Genomic DNA, 11459 nt, shown 5'->3' on the forward strand with positions numbered 1-11459 from the left:
GAGTAAAAATAACCCGATCAAGCATGTGTTTTATGTAAACACATGTCATTGGCTAAATGTCAACTTCTGCCACTCCGGTAAAAGCGATATATAATATGTGCTAGTGGGTAATATTGCAATACATTCTTTGCCATTGTAAACTGTCTTTAGAGATTCAATATGTTTATCTTTCAAAACAAGGTTAGATACTCCTAAACTTGTTTTCGCAAACAAAACCGCCTCTGTGAAATTATCTTTCATGGGCGCCGCCATATTGAATAATTAGAGGACTAATTTGTGATTCGGCTTTGATTAGTTTGACATCTTTCATACACTCGGCGGCTAAATAAACATATTTAATTTCAGCGCCGCTGTCCTCGCAAAATTGCCCTCATAGTACACTGTATTGCGTATGCCTGTCTTCTTTATCCCAGTCGGGGCAGCCCCAGTTCATTTCATTTTTGTTGTATTAATTGGAATATAGAAGGAGTTCATTTAACTGACAAGAGGCAACATGTTTCTCACTAATGACCGAGCCGCTGTGGCCCAGCGAGTAAGACATTGGCTCGCTAACCTGGAGAGATCACTTGCTCAATCCGAGAAATTTCATCGGGATTTTACAGCGTCATTGGTGTAGGACGGAGGGCCTGGAACGGAAAACCGAGGCCCCGTGTACACATTGGCGTGAACGTAGATAAGCCTCGACAGTTGGAATTCGATATAAGAGTAAGCGAGAGAGAGAAATGGTGTTTAACGTCCACTCGACACAAACTAGGTCATTTCGGGACTAACGTATGGTTTAATTTTATTTCAATAATTCGCTTGCGCGTAGGGGTCTTTAGCAGTGGGAGGAAACCGGATGACCCGGAGAAAACCCACGAGGTTGGACAGGCGACCTTACTCCTTGTCACGTACAACCTGGGATTCGAAACCACGCCAGTTGACTCAATGACAGGCCTTATGGTACAGCACGCACGTGCTAACCCTTCGGCCATCCAACCCCCCATAAGAGTAAGCTGTGGTGCCGCTGTCCAGACACTGTATGTCGTATGCTCGTCTTCATTGGCCCAGTCGATGTATAAAAAAAAGGTAGGACGCCTGAAAGATACATGGTCTCTAGCGTCATTTTGGAGTATCTGGGGTAACTTGAGGTCACTTTGCTAAAACACAGAAACTAAAATTTAACACAACATGATCATGACGTACCAAATACATGTAATACGTTTTACTGATGTAATAATAATCAGATGTAAACGATTTTGACAGGAAATTTTAAGCAAGCGAGCAAAACAAAGACGAAAGTAAAAGTTTCCGTTTAGTTTCGTTCTACTGTCTCGGACGAGGCCTAGATTACCTGCCGGGACCCGGATACTCTGACGGTGATGACAGCTTTAAACGGATTGAGGACGAGCTGGGGTTCCACAGCGCGAAGGACTGGGCAGATTTTAATTTACCAATTTTTCAAAAAAAAAGTCGACTGACAGATTCTAATCCTACCCACGTCACAAGGTATACTAAGATTAATTATGATAGAACATAGTTAAACAGCAGATAAAGGATTAAAGAGGAATTAATGAAAACATAGATGATGGGTGAAACCTACTAGGTGAAGCAAAGAGCTTAATATAAATAGTGAAAAAACACCTTAATAAAAACAACCCCAAAAAACAAATTCATACATGTCATATGTAGCTAAATAGAAGACTTATTTGTGTATTGTTATGACGGTGGATTTGAGTCAAAAGTCAGTGCTATGTTGTTAGCGCTTTCACATCTACAATGTTGCAAATGTTGAATGTAATGTGTAAATTGGAGGACGTTAAATTTAACAAAAAATTGTAATACTGACAAAAACATCGTGTAAATTGACATCTACGTTTTGTCATTAAACATTTCACATTAGACATTTCAAAATTTCCACAACACGCCTAACTCCATCTATCTAGATCTTTAAACACTGAACTCTCACATCTTCTCATATGACACGCGCACTATGTATTGTACCGTTCAACATTTCACTTTTACATCGTAACACAGAACTCACGACATGAAATTAGCCAGTATGCAAATAAGTTCAGACGGTACCTATTTTTAATCACGTGACATCTCGCGTGAAGAAAACATAATTTTCAAGCAGGGAATTTCCCCCGGCTTGAGACCTGCATCCGGGTGTTGATTTCATGATTTTTTTTCTACGTCAAGAAAGAAAAGTAAAATATCTAGGCATCCACATATAACATAAGAGGTTGTTCGTAGAATTCATAGACTTTACTTCGAAGAATTTTACTCTGAAGTCGCCAGGGTTTTGTGTGAACGTGTGCGACAGTCCATGCGCAACGTGGACATAGAAAGTTGCCACATAACCACCAACCTGCCCTTCATGAGAAGTATACATAATACAAAATATAATAGCTCAACAAATAAAAGGAGAAGAATGAACAATGGCCCATGGATGGGTATTATATAATTTATAAACAGGATATCATTATAATGCAAAAGATGACAGCACCAAAAAGAGACAGTCATATAGCTTAGATCTCGCAAAATTAAAAATAGGTACCGTGTGAACTAATTTGCATACTGGCTAATTTCATTACTTGTTCAGTGTTACGATACACAAGACATATGTCGAAGGGTACAATACGTAGGGCGAGTGTCAAATGAGAAGATGCCATAGTTCAGTGTTTAAAGTTCTTGGTAGATGGACTTCGGCTTGTTGTGAAATGTTTAATGACAAAAAGTGGATGTCATTTTACACGATGTATTCGTCAGTATTACAGGATTTTTTACTTTTGACTTAATCCAATATACACATTACATTCAACATTTGCAACATTGGACATGTAATAGCACTAAACAACATAGCACTGACTTTTGACTCAAATCCCCCGTCATATATTGTGAGATAGTATTACATATTGTACATGATAATTGACGGATCTAGTTACATCGTATACACATAACTGCTTATTTGTGTATTGTGACATGGAATAGTATTACACATTGTACATGAAGATAATAGAGGGATCTATTTACATCGTATATATACACATAACTCCTTAATTTGGAAACTAATTTGAAATTATATAAAGCTAAAAGAATGGTATATCTTATGACGTAAAACAGTTCCTGACATTAATTGTTTCTTAAGGGTCATAAATTTTGGCTAGGTAGATACCAACATAAGACCTGTCATTGAGTCAACTGGCGTGGTTTCGAATCCCCGGTTGTACGTGACAAGGGGTAGGGTCGCCTGTCCAACCTCGTGGGTTTTCTCCGGATCCTCCGGTTTCCCCCCACTGCTAAATACCCCTACGCGCAAGTGAATTATTGAAATAAAATTAAACCATATGTTAGTCCCGAAATGACTTAGTTTGTGTCGAGTGGACGTTAAACCCCATTTCTCTCTCTCCCCTCTCTCTCTCTCTCTCTCGCTCTCTCTCACCAACATTCAGAGGACTTTTCGTTTCGCCAACATATATCTCTCCACACGAACAATCTGTTTTGTAAACGCAACGTTTTGGTGGAACAGGGAAGGTGGAATTCGGTTTACCATTGACCCATAGGTGATCTTTAATCGTTTCATTTTTAGTAAATATGGTTTCTATGTTAAGTATGCACAAAATGTTCTTAGGCTTTGTTTCACGATAATCAGGCAATTGGAAGTATTATAATCAATCAATTGGCAAAAAATGAAAAAGAAATCACAATTTACTGTTCAATTTTAAGAAATGGAGGAGTAAATTATCAGTTGGGCTTTTCATCATTGATAGACATGTATACATCCAACATTTTCCCAAAGTTTCAGATTTCTTCGTAGAAGGCTCTTATATATGGTTAGCGTTTGAAAAGTAGTGGTTTTAGCAATTTTCCTGTGTGAGTCGATTTTCAAAGCTAATTTTACAAGAAACTGACAAAGATACCCTTTTTAATAATGTTTGTTCAAAGAATACCCATTGACAATTATAGTGTGATAAGTAACAACTTCTAATATAGTGTAGCAAAATTTTTACACTGTATCGAAATACTGATTTGTTTTGCACAAGTATCAATTTTTCTGTAAAATGTGATGGTAAATTCTTAATCTATATAAAATTCTCTTACAAACCCCATAATGTCGTGAATATACAACTGACGAGAAAGAATAAAATCAGATCACAAAAATCGAGTCATATAACATTAGTTTTAAACATTGCGAAAGGTTACCCCGATTCAAATGGTCATATCTTTGTCAATATTAATGCTAGAGTCATATAACTGCAGTTTTTTTTATACGACTGTGTGTACTATTACATATATTTTGTTCATAATTTTCTGAGGGGTATCACTTTACAGCTTTCTGAGAATTTAGTCATCTTGATATGGAATGACCCTATACCATTAAACCAGATGCTCGTTGTAAAGGTATATTTATTTAGTATATACCACATGGAGATTACATCTAATGCTACCAGATCTCCATACGTTTAAACTGAAATGAAATGAAATAGGGTTTAACGTCCTACTGTTCTGCTCCGAACTAGGCTAATGAAGACGGGCATACGCCATGAGGACAGCTACTACGGCCTACTCTTATATCGAATTCCAACTGTCAAGGGACCTTTTACGTGCAGGTCAATGTGTACATGGGACCTCGATTTTTTGTCCCTTCCGAACGACTAGACAGCTGTCTTTGTCAGGCCCCCCGTCCTACAACACCGACAAGGCGGAACCACGCCGGAAAATCTGGATGAACTTTCTCGACAATGAAGGGATCGAACCCGACCTCCAGGCAGACGAGGCATCGTCATACCCACTTAGCCACCGTATATATATATATGTACATGTATCTATATAGTATATACGTTGCCTATATATACCACCTCAAACCGTAAATCCGATCAATATCATGTAACAACATACTATTTGTTTGCAAGCTCAAAACATCGTCTGCTGTAAGGTTACTTTCTACTATCTGGCAGTATACCATTAAACCAGATACTCGTTTAAAAGGTATATATTATATCTATACAGTATATAGTCGCCTATATATACCACCTTTAACACTTTACCCGATCAATATTATATAACAACAGTCTATATGTTTGCAAGGTCATAAACATCGTGGGGGGGGGGGGTGGTGGATGGCTGAATGGTTGGCGGGTCCTCCGGTTTCCTCCCACTGCTAAAGACCCCTATGCGTAAGCGAATTATTGAAATAAAATTAAACCATATGTTAGTCCCGAAATGACCTAGTTTGTGTCGAGTGGACGTTAAACCCCATTTCTCTCTCTCTCTCTCTCTCTCTCTCTCTCTCTCTCTCTCTCATAAACATCGTCTGTTGTAAGGCCACTCTCTACTATCTGTCAGTTCGGGTTACATCCCAAAGCCATCCCGAGGGGTTCCAGTTATTTACCCACCTGAGGGTTTTTTGTTTAGTTTTATTATATCCCGCTCATTACCATTACCTCAAACTGGCACTTCCGGACTTTTGAATGCTATAGCACCCCAATTGATCGACTCGGGTTATATTTATTGATTTACGTGTGGATGTTCTTGTTTGATTGATTTATAACAATTTAGGGTATATAAAGCTATTTAGGTATAAAAATATAAATTAGAGACCCTACATCAAGATTTTTGCTATTTTATTTCGAAATTATTATATGGGTCTTATTGTTTTGCTTGTGCATCAGTTATTTTGAAGAAATCCGTATAAAAGATGGTTGGAGAAGCAGGGGCGCAATGTGGGAAAAACTTTGATTTTGGTAATATTCATTTTATTTAACACTGGTACTATGCGACACCCAGTAACGAAATCCGGTCTTGTCCTATCCTAGAAGATCATTCAGGGCTGCTCCCCATTTTCGGAACTGACAAAGAGATTGTCAACCGATACGGTGTGATCACAGTGCATGATTTAATTATTATTTTCAATCAACGTTTACATGACGCTATTGAATATTCATATGAGAGAGAGAGAGAGAGAGAGAGAGAGAGATGGGTTTAACGTCCACTCGACACAAACTTCGGGACTAACACATGGTTCAATTTTATTTCAATAATTCACGTACGCGTAGGGGTCTTCAGCAGTGGGAGGAAACCGGAGAACCCGGAGAAAACCCACGAGGTTGGACAGGGGACCCTACTCCTTGTCACGTATAACCGGTGATTCGAAAGGTCAGTTGGTAACAGATTTTATTTATGTATTTATTTTCTTTTGGTGAGTGGGGGGGGGGGGATTTTTTTTTTAAAACCGAATAGATGCATTAAGTTTATTTCAAAAAAGAAAACAAGTCGTGATATTAGGATTATATACACATTTTCCATTCATTTTTGTTTTTTTTTAAAAAAAAAAACATATTGATTCATTAAAAATATTTCTATCGAAAAAAAACCACTCTCAATATTTATTACCCATTGGACAGAATTAACCCATTCTAATGTCCCATTAAATGTTAGAAACTTTTTTTTTGATATCTGTTGATGGTATTGATTCATTCTATATGTTCGGTAGAATCAAATATCATAAATTTATATAAATATTGAATAACATTCTTATAAAGAAAACATTTGTTTTAAAGGCTAAAAATACAGTTTTTTCCCAAATTAAGTCACTTCCGGTTGAAATGAAATGTTAAATTGATTTTACAAAATCAAAGATTTCATAAGGCATCAAATAGCAAACATTTGATGAAAATTGAATGATAATCGGCACATGTATGGGAAAAGAAACACCTTGAAACTTCACTTGTAGAAAATCTTCTAGTCAAACTGATTGGTGGCGTCATGTATCATTCAAAGGGAGCTGGCGAAGGTTTATTTATACTCCCCAATGTGCATGGACGCCGAGATTGAAACATCCAGTCCTTAATCAAGCAAAGGCCACCACATTTATCATGAAAACAATCTGTACATATTTATTTTAACACCTTATACAATACATGTAAACATATTTTTTTATATAAAGACTCATAATTTTATAAAGACTCACGCTCAATTCCCCGGGTAGCGGTATACAGGGTACACCGTACATTTACCCCCCCCCCCACACACACACACACACACATACATACACACTTTCGTTCGTTTTTCTTTATTTTTTCAATTGTGTCATTGACAGAATTGGGCATACCGTACAAATATAAATAACGATTTTGTAATTTAAATCTATGCGATGTAAGATATACTGATTTCATATGAGACACGAATACGATATGAATATTTTATAACTTGATTTTATACTGTTGCTATGTATTATTATCCTAAAACATTAGGTTGAAACGCGAAGTAAATCTATTATATTTCTATATGTATTAATCAAGCCAAGCATACTGCCTCCGGTTTTTTAAAAATAATAAATTCTTAACATTATGGTAGAACATGATTATAACACGGTCCGTTCTGTAATGGACTTAAGTCTGTTATTTTACGGGATAAACGGTGCAACGATAAGTAATCGTATACATATATAATCATTCCTAATAATCATCATGTTATAGTATTCATTTCAATTTATTAACCATAATATGAAGAATCATATTTTGTAAAGTTTGGTATATTAATTGTCATGTATATCTAGTTTCCATTATTTATAAGATCTATAAAGTGTATTGTTATTCATCATACGGAAATCAGATTGTAAGTATTTTCAGAAATATATAAAAATCTGTTTTAACGCTGCGTGCGTTATGTTTGTAATATCTGGTGATCAAGCATGCTTAGATCCGGATAGTACAACCCGTTGGCCAGTGTAAGTCGGTTTGTCTCTATGGCAGAGTCGAAATACCTGCGAATTGATGATCCCGCAAACTTACATCTGAAAGCCTCCAACCACTGACGAGTAGCTGTTTGTGATACCTTGCTCTCGATTCTTATAATTGCGAAAAGAGGTTACGTTTAAAGATTATCTGCGGTATCACTTCGGTGGAAGCGGACGTTAAATAAAGCTATTTCACGCACGCGTCTAAAGTCAATGGTTAATTAAATGAAATTTTTATCACCTTCATCGTCAGGAAACAAAATTTATTGGGATTTTTTTTTCTGTATTTGAAAATGGAATTTATGTTAATTGAGGGAATTTCTGTAAATTACAGGAAAACCAAATACGGATAAAATTTTCCTGGTAATTTTTGTTTCCGGAATTTTTTACGTTTTTTCACGGAAATATTTGTTACAGTGTACCCCGATAACATATAAATTGACACAAAACACTACTACTTAAATAAAATCTTCACATCGTCCCATTTTCTCACCAAAAATGGAAATATCTTCATGAAGTGATGGGAAAAATCTGAAATATAGTCATGAACCCTATCACTACTAAATACAGTGCCAAATCACAGTTGATATGTTGATAACATTATAAATAAGGTGAAAATAAAAAAAAATATGATGGCCCCCCATACCATGAAGACCTACTCAGAAAAAAATGTCAACATTGTTTTTTTGTCATTAAACATCGAACACGATTTCTACCCGAAAATGCAGTAAGTACTGTAAAGTGTAATGGTCATGGGTCCCCCTTCTTTGACTGGTCAAGGGGAATAAAACAGGGCATGTCCGATATTAGCCATGCCATATGCATGGACAGCAGAACCACTCAATATTATTATAAAACAATCTCCTCTTAAAGGTATTAGAATCTGTAAGGCGATTTCACTGATATACCAACACACAGATGATACGACTTTAACTCTCTTGGATGAAAATTCATTAAATTTTGTTTTTGAAATTATTGAAGCCTATTTTATAGCATCAGGAGCAAAAATAAATGTTGAAAAGTTCGAAATAATGTCAGTTGGTAAATCAGTCAGTTATGTATATAGCTTTAATATACTAGTTAATATTGTTACTGAGTGCATGTTAATTCTAGGTGTATTTCTTGCACCGAATAAGCAGTACTGTAGAAATATGAACGGGCATACTAAAGTTACAAAATTCTTAATTGGTGGAGTAAACGAAATCTAACTTTACATGGCAAATCCACTGTTGTACAATCTTTAGTTTTAACTAAATTATACTGTCTTATGGTAGTTCTACCAATACCCCCAGATATTGGAATTGAAATAAGTATGGCTTTACGTAACTGCCTTTGGAACGGTAAATCTCCCCGTATGAAATAAACGTCAATGATTGGGAATAAAAATGACGGAGGACTGGTCTCTCCTGATCTTAACCTTAAAAGTAAAAGCCGTAAGTCTAAAATGGCTAATTAAATCTAGAGATGGACAGTATGTTCATAGAAAAATACAATGATGTATTTTTTTAACATGTACGGTGATTGAAATCTTGGTAAAGATTTTTTAAATGTATTATACTATTACATGTATATACAAAAAAAAGATATTGTTAATCATTTACCAGATTTTTTTTATAAATGTATGGTTGGAAGTGATCCGAAGTACCTGTTACATCTCTTGAATTTTCCCGTCCCATTCTAAATTAGATAAAAACTTTGTGTTTCTAAGTTGAAGTTAAAGTCGTTTCGCGGCTTGAACTGTTTGCATTATATCATTGGACAGCATTGTATTATGCGCCACGAACGCGTTTTATAGATTTAGCGTTTTAAATTGGAGAGAGGCAGGGAGGGGGAGAGAGAGAGAGATTGCGAGGGAGATTAACATGACAACATGTAGACACTACCGATTATCTATCTCGAGAAAAACGCTTTGAGAGAGAGAGAGAGAGAGAGAGCGAGCGAGAGAGAGAGAGAGAGAGAAAGAGTATTTTCGGGTTTAAATTTATTTTAATAATTGAACGTATATTTAGAGAGAGAGAGAGAGGTGGGTGGTATAACAAAGTTTTCAATCGCCTGTGACGATTTCTATCTTCAACACAATGTTTAAGGATAATAATACATATCAACTTATAAAATATTCACACCGCGACGTGGTTTGTTTTCGCATCTCATGTCAGATTGTCTTACTTCGAATAGATATAGAGAGCCGTGGTGGCTCGATGAGTAAGACTTTCGCTCGCTTACCTCGAGGTCCTGTGTTCAGTCCCGGTATTTTAATATTTTTTTAAAAAAAGCAATTTTGGTCTCTATCGTGGTTGGTCTCTATCGGGGCTTGAGGCGATAACACTGGTACTGCAGGTAACAACACTGAAGATTGATAGGATTCATACGCTTTAGAGCCAAATGGTTAACAGTTAATACCCAACTTGCAAAAAGAAATATGTTAAAAACATAATTAATCTCCGTCTTATATAAATAACTATTTTAGAGACCTATACTATTAGTAGAAATCTACGTTCTCAGAAGAAAAAAAAACATCTTCTAAAATCTCAAACTGTTAACTTATAAATTGGAAAACGTGATTTTTCCTATGCTGGACCTTTTCTATGGAATAAACAACCAATCAATTAAACAACGTTATAGTGGGCCATCTAAAACACAAAAGACATTATTGTTTCAAACCCCTAATCTGTAAATACCAGTGAATATAACAACCAACAGCGCCTTAGAAAAGTTCTACAGTATTAACGCCCTTTATAAATGACCATATTATTATTAAAATATTGGCCATCCTTTCCACCTTATTTTTAGAGAGAGAAATGAAATGAAATGAAATGGGGTTTAACGTCCTACTGTTCTGCTCCTAACCTGGGCTAATGAAGACGGACATACGCCATACAGTGTGCTATGGGGAAATTTTGCCCGGGCAGCGGAGCTACGGCCTACTCTTATATCGAATTCCAACTGCCAAGGGATCTTTTACGTGCACGCCAATGTGTACACTTGACCTCGGTTTTTCGTCCCATGCGAACGACTACACAGCTGTCTTTGTCAGGCCCTCCATTTTAGAGAGAGAGGGCGAAAGAGAAGTGGGATTTCACTCGACACAAACATGGTTCAAATTTGTATTTAAATAATTCGCTTACACGTAGGTTCTTTAGCTTTGGGAGGCAACCAGAGGACCTGGAGAAAAGCCAGAAGGTTAGACAGACAAGTCTGTTCCTTGTCATAAGCATGCGGGGAATCGAAACCATGCCACTTGACTCAATGACAAAACTTGTGATATAGGGTACACACTTTAAATCATTCGCCGCCTCCGCATCTCTAACCAAAGAATAATAAACGTAAATAAATACTGTTATTTGTTACATGGTGAATCACATAAACAGAGAAAATTAGCCGACTCTAAAAACTATATTGAAAGACGACGGATGTATCGAATTGCTTGGTCTTTTATTGTAATCTTTATTCTATACGTTTGATTAAATCCTGAGTATCAATTACCCCCCCTCTTCGCTTTGTCATCTCTGAATTATTAAAATTCAACTATATCTGTTGATACATAACAGATCATAACGTAAAGGTGTCTTTTATTATTAATATCATATAACATTGTGATCAATCAGGGGAACTTATTCAGCATAACATCCTTTATATTCACGTATCATACAATCTAAGATTAATGTATAACATGGATAATAATTTGGCAGCCATTTAACTGTAACTTAATTGTCATTCAATATCATGATATATAATAACA

The sequence above is a fragment of the Patella vulgata genome, chromosome 3 (genome assembly GCF_932274485.2).
Source record: "Patella vulgata chromosome 3, xgPatVulg1.2, whole genome shotgun sequence".
NCBI lineage: Eukaryota > Metazoa > Mollusca > Gastropoda > Patellidae > Patella > Patella vulgata.